This window comes from Choloepus didactylus, chromosome 8 (assembly GCF_015220235.1).
Source record: "Choloepus didactylus isolate mChoDid1 chromosome 8, mChoDid1.pri, whole genome shotgun sequence".
Classification (NCBI taxonomy): domain Eukaryota; kingdom Metazoa; phylum Chordata; class Mammalia; order Pilosa; family Megalonychidae; genus Choloepus; species Choloepus didactylus.
Window position 1 is genome coordinate 84,474,935 of NC_051314.1, and position 13,626 is coordinate 84,488,560.

Sequence of the window (13,626 nt, forward strand, 5' to 3'; positions counted from 1 at the left end):
CGGGACTCACTTGTGATGTGGCACGGCCCTCCCCCTCTCAACAGAGGTCCCGGAAAAGCACAGCAGGGAGGGGGGAACCGCTCGGAAATCCCAGGGAACCTACGCCAATACCAAGGACTTTTGTGTCAGCGGCAGAGAACAGCCTTAAATCTCCAGGAACACCTGGGAGGTTTGATTGTTAAACCTGCCCTTCCTCCCTAACTGCTCAGGCACACACCCCTCATTGAGGGCAGACAGCACCGACAACACACCTAAATTAAGTGCACCAACTGGACCCCAAAAGAATCAGATCCCCACATCCCACAAAGTTGGGGAGAACTGACTTGAGGGGAATAAGTGACTCACGGATGCCATCTGCTGGTTAGTTAGAGAAAGTGTATGTCACCAAGCTGCAATTCTAACAAATTAAAGATCAAGTAAAGCAAATGCCAAGAGGCCAAAAACAACAGAAAATCTTAAAGCATATGATAAAACTAGACGACATGGAGAACCCGAACCCAAACACTCAAATCAAAAGATCTGAAGACACACAGTTCCTGGCAGAATTAATCAAAGAACTACAGACAGGCAATGACAGTATGGCACGGGATATAAAAGACTTGAAGAAGAGCATGGCACAGAATATAAAAGACATAAAAAAGACCCTAGAAGAGCATAAAGAAGATATTGCAAGAGTAAATAAAAAAATAGAAGATCTTGTGGAAATTAAACTGTAGGCCAAATTAAAAAGACTCTGGATACTCATAATACAAGATTAGAGGAAGCTGAACAACAACTCAGCCTCCTCGAGGACCACAGAACAGAAAATGAAAGAACAAAAGAAAGAATGGGGAAAAAAATTGAAAAAATTGAAATGGATCTCAGGGATATGATAAAATAAAACATCCAAATTTAAGACTCATTGGTGTCCCAGAAGGGGAAGAGAAGGGTAAAGGTCTAGAAAGAGTATTCAAAGAAATTGTTGGGGAAAACTTCCAAAACCTTCTACACAATATAAATACACAAAGCATAAATGCCCAGCAAACTCCAAATAGAATAAATCCAAATAAACCCACTCCGAGACATTCTGATCAGACTGTCAAATACTGAAGAGAAGGAGCAAGTTCTGAAAGCAGCAAGAGAAAAGCAATTCACCACATACAGAGGAAACAAACATAAGACTAAGTAATGACTACTCAGCAGCCACCATGGAGGCGAGAAGGCAGTGGCATGACATATTTAAAATTCTGAGAGAGGAAAGTTTCCAACCAAGAATACTTTATCCAGCAAAACTCTCCTTCAAATTTGAGGGAGAGCTTAAATTTTTCACAAACAAATGCTGAGAGAGTTTGCTAATAAAAGACCTGCACTACTTCAGATACTAAAGCAAGCCCTACCAACAGAGAAACAAAGAAATGAAAGAGAGATATAGAGACTTTTAACAGACATATATAGAATATTACATCCCAGGTCACTGGGACACACTTTTTTCACTAGTGATCACGGACCTTTCTCCAGAATGGGTTGTATGCGGGGACATAAAAACAAGCCTCAATAAAATAAAAAATAAAAAAATGAATTTGTTCAAAGCACATTCTCTGACCACAATGGAATACAAATAGAAGTCAATAACCATCAGAGACTTGGAGAATTCACAAACACCTGAAAGATAAAAATGAGGGGGAGATGAAAACATTCTCAGACAATCAAAAGCTGAGGAACTTCATCACCAATAGATCAGTCCTAAGTAGGCTGAAAGGAAGGGACACTAAACAATTGACTGAAACCACAATTTCCAGTAAAGATCACATTGTAAATATAAAGACCATTACTACTGTATTGTTGATTTATAACTCCACTATTTACTTTCTACAGGATCTAAAATACATAAACTGTAATGATAAATCAGTGGTTTTGGACTCAATGTAAAATATGTAATTTTTGACAAGAACTACACAAAGGTGGGGGAATGGAGGAGTATAGGAACACAGTTTAAGTGTCCTATTGAAGTTAAGTTGGTTTCAAAGAAAAACAAAATTGTTATAGATTTAAGAGGTTAATTTTAAGTCCCATGGTAAACACAAAGAAAGTATCAAAGAATATAACCAAAGAGATGAAAAGTAGAGTAGGGGTTCCAAGAAGTGGGGGAAGGGGCAATGGGGAGTTAAGAAATGAAAGTAGGGGTTTTGGTTTGGGGTGAAGGGAAACTTCTAAAAATGGATGGTCAGAAGGTGATAGCATTGCAACATTCTAAATGTGATTAATCCCACTAAGGGAATGCTAGGGAGGGGTGGAATAGGAAGATTTAGGCTATATATCTTTCTACAATTGAAAAAAAAAATAAGAGTCTAAATAGATGAAAATTAAATGCCAAAGATGATCCTGGAAGGGATCTGAGGTCGGAGGAGACAAGGCTCAAAGGGACACAGATGGGACACAAGAAAAGAAAAAAAAAAAGGAAATACAGAATGTAAGCTTTGTATCAATGCTGAATTTCTTGAACTTCTTAGCTGCATTTAATGAGAGTGCATAAAATAATGTTCTTGTTCATGGGAAAGGTATACGTGAATTACATTGTTTGTTCAAAGATATGTGCAGCTTGCTCTCATATGTTCAGAAGACACAGCAATAGATGATGGGTGTTAGGGAGGGAGGGAGGGAGGGAGAGGGAGGGAAAGAGAGACGGTGTGACAGGATCTTAAAGGTGATGGATCAGGGTATCGGGAGGGGGGTCGGGGTATGATGGAATTCTATGTAGGGGGTTTGTACTGTTTTTACAACTGTTCCTGTAAGATTGAACTTATTTCAAAATAAAATTTATTATTAATAAAAAAAAGTAATAACTGCATGGTATGTGAATATATCTCAATAAAATGAAGATAAAAAAAAATGAGAAAGCTGTTTATGTTCTAATGTGACCAAGTATCCGAAATAAATTATTAAAGGAAAAAAAATCAAGGATACAGAACAATGTATAGATTATGCTTTCACTTGGGTAAAAAACACATGAAGGGAGACTACATATTCCTATTTTCTTGAATGTGCATAAAAATCTCTAAATGCTGTGGTTATTGGGGGAGGGGTGGGAACACAATGAATAGACCAGATAGGAGGGAGATTTTCACTGTATATCCTATATGTTTAAATTTATCTTCCATGTGAATGTATTACCCTAATCAAAAAACTTAAATTAATTAAAATATTATAAAGATATGTTATTTATTTCAATTATGAACTAATAAGTAATGTTAAAAACTAGACTTAAGTGAATGTAGGAAGTCCACCTTTATCTGAACTCCTAAAATAATGGTATACCACTGATTTGATCTTGTGGCAAGTAAGTTATATTTTTATGTAAGTGGCTTATCATTTTCAACAATAAAGAAAAACTTTTCTACATTAAAAAAAAAATGAATGAAAATGAAAACACAGCATACCAAAATGTATGGGATACACCAATGGCAGTGCTGAGAGGAAAATTTATAGCTTTAAATGCTTACATTAATAAAAGAAGAAAGATCACAAATCAATAACCTAATTTCACACCTAATGGAGTCAGAAGAGTAGAGCAAACTAAACCCAAAATGAGCAGAAGGAAGGAAATAGTGAAGATAAAAGCAGAGAGAAATGAATTTGAGAATAGAAAATAGAGTGGATCAAATGAAACCAAAAGTTGGTTCTATGAAAAGATCAATAAAATCAACAGAATGACAGAAAGAGCTAAAACAACTAAAATCAGGAATGAAAGTGGGGACTTTACTAATGACCTTACAGAAATAAAAAGGGTTATAAGAGAATACTAGAAACAATTGTATTCCCACAAATTACATAACCTAAATGAAATGGGCAAATTCCTAAAAACATACAAATTACCTAATATAATTCAAGAAGAAATAGAACAGACCTATAAAAAATAAAAATATTGAGTTGGGAATCAAAAATCTCCCAACAAAGAACAGTACAGGGCCAACGGCTTCACTGCTGAATTCTAACAAGCAGTTAAAGAAGAATTAACACCAGTCCTTCTTAAACTTTTCCAAAAAATAGAAGAGGCAACACTTTCTAAGTCATTCTATGAGGGCAATATTACCCTGATACCAAAGCCACATAAAGATAGCAAAAGAAAAGCAAATACAGCCCAGTATCACTTATGAATACAGATGCCAAAATCCTCAAAAAAATACTGGCAAGCCGAATCCAACAGTATATTAAAAGGATTATACACCATGACTAAGTGGAATTTATTTCAGGAATGCAAGATGGCTCAAAATAAGACATACAATGAAGGGAAAAACTCACATGGTGAGCTCAATTGATGCATGGAACTTCATGATAAAAACACTCAGAAAACTAAGAATAGAAGGGAATTTTCTCAGTATGATAAAGGGTGTTTATGAAAAACCTGCCCAAACACCATATTCAATGGTGAAAGACTGAAAGCATTCCCTTTAAAATAAGAAGTAAGACAAGGATACCTGCTGTTGCCACTGTTATTCCACATTGTACTAGAAGTTATAGCCAGAGCAATTAAGCAAGAAAGGAAATAAAAGGTGTCCAAATTGGAAAGGACAAAGTAAAACTACACCTAATGTACACCTAATGTAAACTATGGACGATAGGTAATAGTACTATTTTAATAATCTTTCATCAATTGTAACAAAGGTAACTACTGTTAAAAATAGTACAATTACAAGTAAGTGCTGTCATCAGTTGTAACAAATATTCCACACCAATGCAAGGTGTTGACAGTGGGATGGTGCTGGGAATTCTGTATTTTATGCATGAATGTTCTTTAAACCCATAATTTCTCTAATAAAAAAAAAAGTATTAGCTGATCATGTCCAGTATAAATATATAAATATAAATTTGTATGTAAATTTATTTACAAATTTATACATAAATTTATTTACATATAAATTTATATATAATATATAAATATAAATATATAAAAAAAGGTATTAATACATCATGAGAATGCAAGACTGGTTCAACATTAGAAAATCAATGTTGGAATCCACAATATGAACAGACTAAAGAAGAAAAGCAAGAAAAGCCACATGATAAATAACAATAGATGAGGAAAAAGCATTTGATAAAATTCAACATACATCCTTGATAAAGTTTTCATGAAGTGGGAATAAAAGAAAACTCCTTTTAACTGATAAAGGGCATCTACAAAAAACCCTATGGCTAATAGCATACTTTAATGGTGAAACACTAAATGCTTTCTCCTTAAGTCTGGGAACAAGTCAAAGTAATTCACTCTCCCCAGTCCTATTTAACATTGTACTGGAACTCCTAGCCAGTACAATAAAGCCAGCAAAAGAAATTAAAGGCATACATATTTGAAAAAAAGAAAGAAAATTGTCTCTGTTCACAGATGACATGAATATCTACATAGAAAAACCCAAGTAATCTATAAAAAAACTTCTAGAACTAATAAATGAATTTAGTAGGGTCACAGGACATGAGACCTTATTTCTATAAAATAGCAAGGAACAATGGGAAAATGAAATATCAACAAACAGTAGCATTTACAATAGCTTTAAAAAAGTAGTACTTTGTTACAAATCTAAGAAAATATGTGCAGGATCTGTATACTGGAAACTACTTAACATTTAAAAAATTTCAAAGACGACCTAAATAAATGGGGAGATATGTAATTTTCATGGCTTGTTAGGGTCAGTATTATTAAGATATCAGTTCTTCCCAAATTAATCTGCATATTTAATGCACTCTCACTCAAAATCCCAGCAGGGATTTTTTTTGTAGATACAGACAAACTGATTCTAAAATTTATACAGAAAGCACAGGAACTAGTATAGCCAAAACAATTCTGAAAACAAACGAAAAACAAATGATAAACTTCGAAGAACTTACTCATACCTGATTTCAAGACTTATAAAGCTACAATCAAGACAGTGTGGTTTTGTTGTAAGGATAGACACAAAGATTAATGTAACATGGTCTGTATGAACCTAATCCTTTGAAAATGTGCTAACACTTTATTATCAAATATATTTTCATAAACACTTATGAAAAAAACAATCTGCAGCTGTGTACAGTGTTTTCTACATCCATATTTCATTGATTACAAGATACACATTTTTTCACATTTTAACATCTTTGAAATCTCTATGGATCTTGCCATCAGTGGCATGTCATAGTTTAATTGCCAGTGTTTTTTTCTTTCTTAGTGTTACTTAATATACATTAAGTGTGCCTTACAATCAATCGTGGCTTAGAGTTGATGATATTCAATCGTTTGTTAATTGTATTGTTCAAACCTTTATGTATCTTTACTGATTATTTTCTGCTTATTGTAACTATTGAGATGTTAAAAATCTGTAAGATCGTGAATTTTTCTCATTTTATTTTTGTTTTTGTGCTTTATATCCTGATCTTGTATTATTAGGTGCACTCAAGTTTAGACATATTCCAGGTGAACTGAATTGTCCTAATTCAATTGTCTATTAAAATAAATTGTCCTAAGTAATGATTTCTGCCTTAAAGCCTTTATTTTGTTCAATATAAATATAGCTGTATCAGCTTGCTTTTGGTCAGTATTTGATGGATAATAATTTTTTCCAGGCTTTTACTTTCAGCCTTGCTATATCCTTGTATTTTAGATTTACCTCTTGAAACATAAGTGGGATTTTGTTTTCTAATTCAGCCTGACAATGTGTCATTTAACTAGAGCTCCCAGGAATTTATATTTAGTGTGACTATTGATACATATATATTTACTTCTATTATTTTATCTTGGGCTATTTGTTCCACCTGTTTCCTTTCTTGTCTTCTTTTGGATTGATGAATATTTTTACAGGGTATAGAATTCTAAGTTGTTTTACTATCTACAGTGGCATAATGAAAAGTATAGGATCCTTTTAGTCTTTTGTCATCTCTCCAAGTAGTTTGAGCTTGTGATAGACCATAGCTCATGTTTATTTGGGAATCCTCACCTAGCACAATGTTTATACATAGTTAATTCATGAAAGTTGCATTTAACTACTTATTTATACCTACCATAGGCAGTGGGCAGAGAAGCGATGTGACTTTTATCCTTTTCCTTGTAAAAATTTCCTGCTAGAAACTCTCAGCTTTTGTTTAATTAATGTCTTATAAATTTAAATACTATAAGCATAATGTCGTCTGAATTAAATTTTTTTTTTTTTTTTTTTTTTGGCATTTTTTCCTGATGTGATAAAATTCTCAGTGTTTTCAGTTGGGAAAAAAAAATGTTTTAATGTTCATATTTTTTCCCAAAATAAAGTACTAAATTTCCATAGCTAAAAACCTCATTAAGTTTTCTTTAATCTGCCTGACCTTTTATTTTCTACAATGGTACAATATTAAGGTAACATTCATGAACTTTAAAAAATATATACTACATCCCCATGTGTTATTTATGGATGCATATACATGTAGTAAAAGTATAAAAACATGGACTGGATCCACAGTAAATTCATGAAGGTGGTTTCCTTTAGGGAGGGAAATGGGATGAGGGAAATGAACGTGGGGGTCTTCATATATCTGTGTAGGCTTTTTTTTTCCATCCATAAAATGATCTAAGCAAAGGCAACAAAACATTAACATTTATTAACTCTGGATGGTGGGTGAACAAGGACTTGATATATTAAATTTTGTAGTTTTCTATATATAAATTTTTTTAAAAGTCTGTAGAATGTCTATGTTTTAAAATGGTGGGTTGCCATCTAGTGGAAACTTTTAAATAGAACCTTTATAATCTCTGACATCAGGGGCATAAGATGCAATGTAACAGCTTTTCACTTTTCAGCACAGGTACACTTGCGGTGGTTAAGACCACAGGCTTTGGAAGTGATCACACCTCTGTCTGAACCCTGGCTTTGTTATTTACTGTACGACCTTGGGCAAACTGCCAAACCTCTCTGTATTTTAGTGAGTTTGAACTCAGACCTTCATTCATTCAACAAATTTTATGGAGCACTAATGTAAACCAGATAAGCATTGCCCTAAACTGGGAATACAGAGAAGCTTAATAAAGGTATGTGTTGGGAGGAGGAGATTTTAGATTTGATGGTGAGAAATCAGGTCTAAATCTCAAATCCCCTAGTTATTGGCTCATATAACCTCAGTCAACTACCTACCTCACAGGATGACACTGGGATCTAAGTGCCACAAGAGATGTAATACTTTTGTTCATCATTCTTTTCCTAGTGCTTAGCACATGAAAGGCTCTCAAATATTTGCCGAATGAATATGACCTTAGCATTACCTTAACCCAGTTCTTGATGCCTAGTGAGCAAGCAATAAAGATAGACAATAAGGAAACGGCAGGCCTGTGTATAACATGTATATCACTAACCATGGATTTACAACAATTTGATTTAGATTGATACATGTTTATATAATTTACCAGTTAAACACTATACACTTATTGATGGCAGCAAATTACTACATACAATCCTGTCAGTTTTGAGGAAAAGGATCTCAACCTTGAAACAGCACAAAGGCTTGATCTCTAATGTATATGTTTGCAAAAAAGAAACTTAAAATGATAAAAGGGGACAGTTATTGAGATCTGTGTCTCAAAAGTCAACTAAATGGCAAGATGGCAGACTGGTGAGCTGTATGTTTTAGTTACTCCTCCAGGAAAGTAGGTAGAAAGCCAGGAACCACGTGGACTGGACACCACAGAGCAATCTGACTTTGGGCATACTTCATACAACACTCATGAAAACGTGGAACTGCTGAGATCAGCGAAATCTGTAAGTTTTTGCGGCCAGGGGACCCGCGCCCCTCCCTGCCAGGCTCAGTCCCGGGGGAGGAGGGGCTGTCAGCTCCGGGAAGGAGAAGGGAGAACTGCAGTGGCTGCTCTTATCGGAAACTCATTCTACTGATACAGACTCCAACCATAGATAGACTGAGACCAGACACCAGAGAATCTGAGAGCAGCCAGCCCAGCAGAGAGGAGACAGGCATAGAAAAAAAACAACACGAAAAACTCCAAAATAAAAGCGGAGGATTTTTGGAGTTCTGGTGAACATAGAAAGGGGAAGGGCCCTGAGGCGCATATGCAAATCCCGAAGAAAAGCTGATCTCTCTGCCCTGTGGACCTTTCCTTAATGGCCCTGGTTGCTTTGTCTCTTAGCATTTCAATAACCCATTAGATCTCCCAGGTGGGCCCGTTTTTTTTTTTGTTTTTTTTTTTTTTTAAATCCTTTTTTCTTTTTCTAAAACAATTACTCTAAGAAGCCCAATACAGAAAGCTTCAAAGACTTACTATTTGGGCAGGTCAAGTCAAGAGCAGAACTAGGAGAGCTCTGAGACAAAACGCAATAATCCAGTGGCTGAGAAAATTCACTAAACACCACAACTTCCCAAGAAAAGGGGGGTGTCCACCCACAGCCACCATCCTGGTGGACAGGAAACACTCCTGCCCATCGCCAGCCCCATAGCCCAGAACTGCCCCAGACAACCCAGTGTGACGGAAGTGCTTCAAATAACAGGCACACACCACAAAACTGGGTGTGGACATTAGCCTTCCCTGCAACCTCAGCTGATAGTCCCAGAGTTGGGAAGGTAGAGCAGTGTGAATTAACAAAGCCCCATTCAGCCATCATTTCAGCAGACTGGGAGCCTCCCTACACAGCCCAGCAGCCCAGAACTGCCCTGGGGGGACGGCACTCACCTGTGACATAGCACAGTCATCCCTCAACAGAGAACCAGGGAGTGCACGGCCTGGAAGAGGGGCCCACTTGCAAGTCTCAGGAGCCATACGCCAATACCAAGGACTTGTGGGTCAGTGGCAGAGACAAACTGTGGCAGGACTGAACTGAAGGATTACACTATTGCAGCAGCTTTAAAACTCTAGGATCACCAGGGAGATTTGATTGTTAGAGCCACCCCCCCCTCCCTGACTGCCCAGAAACACGCCCTATTTACAGGGCAGGCAACACCAACTACACACGCAAGCTTGGTACACCAATTGGACCCCACAAGACTCACTCCCCCACTCACCAAAAAGGCTAAGCAGGGGAGATCTGGCTTGTGGAGAACAGGTGGCTCGTGGACACCACCTGCTGGTTAGTTAGAGAAAGTGTACTCCACGAAGTGTAGATCTGATAAATTAGAGATAAGGACTTCAATTGGTCTACAAATCCTAAAAGAACCCTATCAAGTTCAGCAAATGCCACGAGGCCAAAAACAACAGAAAATTATAAAGCATATGAAAAAACCAGACGATATGGATAACCCAAGCCCAAGCACCCAAATCAAAAGACCAGAAGAGACACAGCACCTAGAGCAGCTACTCAAAGAACTAAAGATGAACAATGAGACTATAGTACGGGAGATAAAGGAAATCAAGAAGACCCTAGAAGAGCATAAAGAGGACATTGCAAGACTAAATAAAAAAATGGATGATCTTATGGAAATTAAAGAAACTGTTGACCAAATTAAAAAGATTCTGGACACTCATAGTACAAGACTAGAGGAAGTTGAACAACGAATCAGTGACCTCGAAGATGACAGAATGGAAAATGAAAGCATAAAAGAAAGAATGGGGAAAAAAATTGAAAAAATCGAAATGGACCTCAGGGATATGATAGATAATATGAAACGTCCAAATATAAGACTCATTGGTGTCCCAGAAGGGGAAGAAAAGGGTAAAGGTCTAGGAAGAGTATTCAAAGAAATTGTTGGGGAAAACTTCCCAAATCTTCTAAACAACATAAATACACAAATCATAAATGCTCAGCGAACTCCAAATAGAATAAATCCAAATAAACCCACTCCGAGACATATACTGATCACACTGTCAAACACAGAAGAGAAGGAGCAAGTTCTGAAAGCAGCAAGAGAAAAGCAATTCACCACATACAAAGCAAACAGCAAAAGACTAAGTAGTGACTACTCAGCAGCCACCATGGAGGCGAGAAGGCAGTGGCACGATATATTTAAAATTCTGAGTGAGAAAAATTTCCAGCCAAGAATACTTTATCCAGCAAAGCTCTCCTTCAAATTTGAGGGAGAGCTTAAATTTTTCACAGACAAACAAATGCTGAGAGAATTTGCTAACAAGAGACCTGCCCTACTGGAGATACTCAAGGGAGCCCTACAGACAGAGAAACAAAGAAAGGACAGAGAGACTTGGAGAAAGGTTCAGTACTAAAGAGATTCAGTATGGGTACAATAAAGGATATTAATACACAGAGGGGAAAAATTATGACAAACATAAACCAAAGGATAAGATGGCTGATTCAAGAAATGCCTTCACGGTTATAACGTTGAATGTAAATGGATTAAACTCCCCAATTAAAAGATATAGATTCGCAGAATGGATCAAAAAAAATGAACCATCAATATGTTGCATACAAGAGACTCATCTTAGACACAGGGACACAAAGAAACTGAAAGTGAAAGGATGGAAAAAAATATTTCATGCAAGCTACAGCCAAAAGAAAGCAGGTGTAGCAATATTAATCTCAGATAAAATAGACTTCAAATGCAGGGATGTTTTGAGAGACAAAGAAGGCCACTATGTACTAATAAAAGGGGCAATTCAGCAAGAAGAAATAACAATCGTAAATGTCTATGCACCCAATCAAGGTGCCATAAAATACATGAGAGAAACACTGGCAAAACTAAAGGAAGCAATTGATGTTTCCACAATAATTGTGGGAGACTTCAACACATCACTCTCTCCTATAGATAGATCAACCAGACAGAAGACCAATAAGGAAATTGAAAACCTAAACAATCTGATAAATGAATTAGATTTAACAGACATATACAGGACATTACATCCCAAATCACCAGGATACACATACTTTTCTAGTGCTCATGGAACTTTCTCCAGAATAGATCATATGCTGGGACATAAAACAAGCCTCAATAAATTTAAAAAGATTGAAATTATTCAAAGCACATTCTCTGACCACAATGGAATACAATTAGAAGTCAATAACCATCAGAGACTTAGAAAATTCACAAATACCTGGAGGTTAAACAACACACTCCTAAACAATCAGTGGGTTAAAGAAGAAATAGCAAGAGAAATTGCTAAATATATAGAGACGAATGAAAATGAGAACACAACATACCAAAACCTATGGGATGCAGCAAAAGCAGTGCTCAGGGGGAAATTTATAGCACTAAACGCATATATTAAAAAGGAAGAAAGAGCCAAAATCAAAGAACTAATGGATCAACTGAAGAAGCTAGAAAATGAACAGCAAACCAATCCTAAACCAAGTACAAAAAAAGAAATAACAAGGATTAAAGCAGAAATAAATGACATAGAGAACAAAAAAACAATAGAGAGGATAAATATCACCAAAAGTTGGTTCTTTGAGAAGATCAACAAGATTGACAAGCCCCTAGCTAGACTGACAAAATCAAAAAGAGAGAAGACCCATATAAACAAAATAATGAATGAAAAAGGTGACATAACTGCAGATCCTGAAGAAATTAAAAAAAATTATAAGAGGATACTATGAACAACTGTATGGCAACAAACTGGATAATGTAGAGGAAATGGACAATTTCCTGGAAACATATGAACAACCTAGACTGACCAGAGAAGAAATAGAAGACCTCAACCAACCCATCACAAGCAAAGAGATCCAATCAGTCATCAAAAATCTTCCCACAAATAAATGCCCAGGGCCAGATGGCTTCACAGGGGAATTCTACCAAACTTTCCAGAAAGAACTGACACCAGTCTTACTCAAACTCTTTCAAAACATTGAAGAAAATGGAACACTACCTAACTCATTTTATGAAGCTAACATCAATCTAATACCAAAACCAGGCAAAGATGTTACAAAAAAGGAAAACTACCGGCCAATCTCCCTAATGAATATAGATGCAAAAATCCTCAACAAAATACTTGCAAATCGAATCCGAAGACACATTAAAAAAATCATACACCATGACCAAGTGGGGTTCATTCCAGGCATGCAAGGATGGTTCAACATAAGAAAATCTATCAATGTATTACAACACATTAACAAGTCAAAAGGGAAAAATCAATTGATCATCTCAATAGATGCTGAAAAAGCATTTGACAACATCCAACATCCCTTTTTGATAAAAACACTTCAAAAGGTAGGAATTGAAGGAAACTTCCTCAACATGATAAAGAGCATATATGAAAAACCCACAGCCAGCATAGTACTCAATGGTGAGAGACTGAAAGCCTTCCCTCTAAGATCAGGAACAAGACAAGGATGCCCGCTGTCACCACTGTTATTCAACATTGTGCTGGAAGTGCTAGCCAGGGCAATCCGGCAAGACAAAGAAATAAAAGGCATCCAAATTGGTAAAGAAGTAGTAAAACTGTCATTGTTTGCAGATGATATGATCTTATATCTAGAAAACCCTGAGAAATCGACGATACGGCTACTAGAGCTAATAAACAAATTTAGCAAAGTAGCGGGATACAAGGTTAATGCACATAAGTCCGTAATGTTTCTATATGCTAGAAATGAACAAACTGAAGAGACACTCAGGAAAAAGATACCATTTTCAATGGCAACTAAAAAAATCAAGTACCTAGGAATAAACTTAACCAAAGATGTAAAAGACCTATACAAAGAAAACTACATAACTCTACTAAAAGAAATAGAAGGGGACCTTGAAAGATGGAAAAATATTCCATGT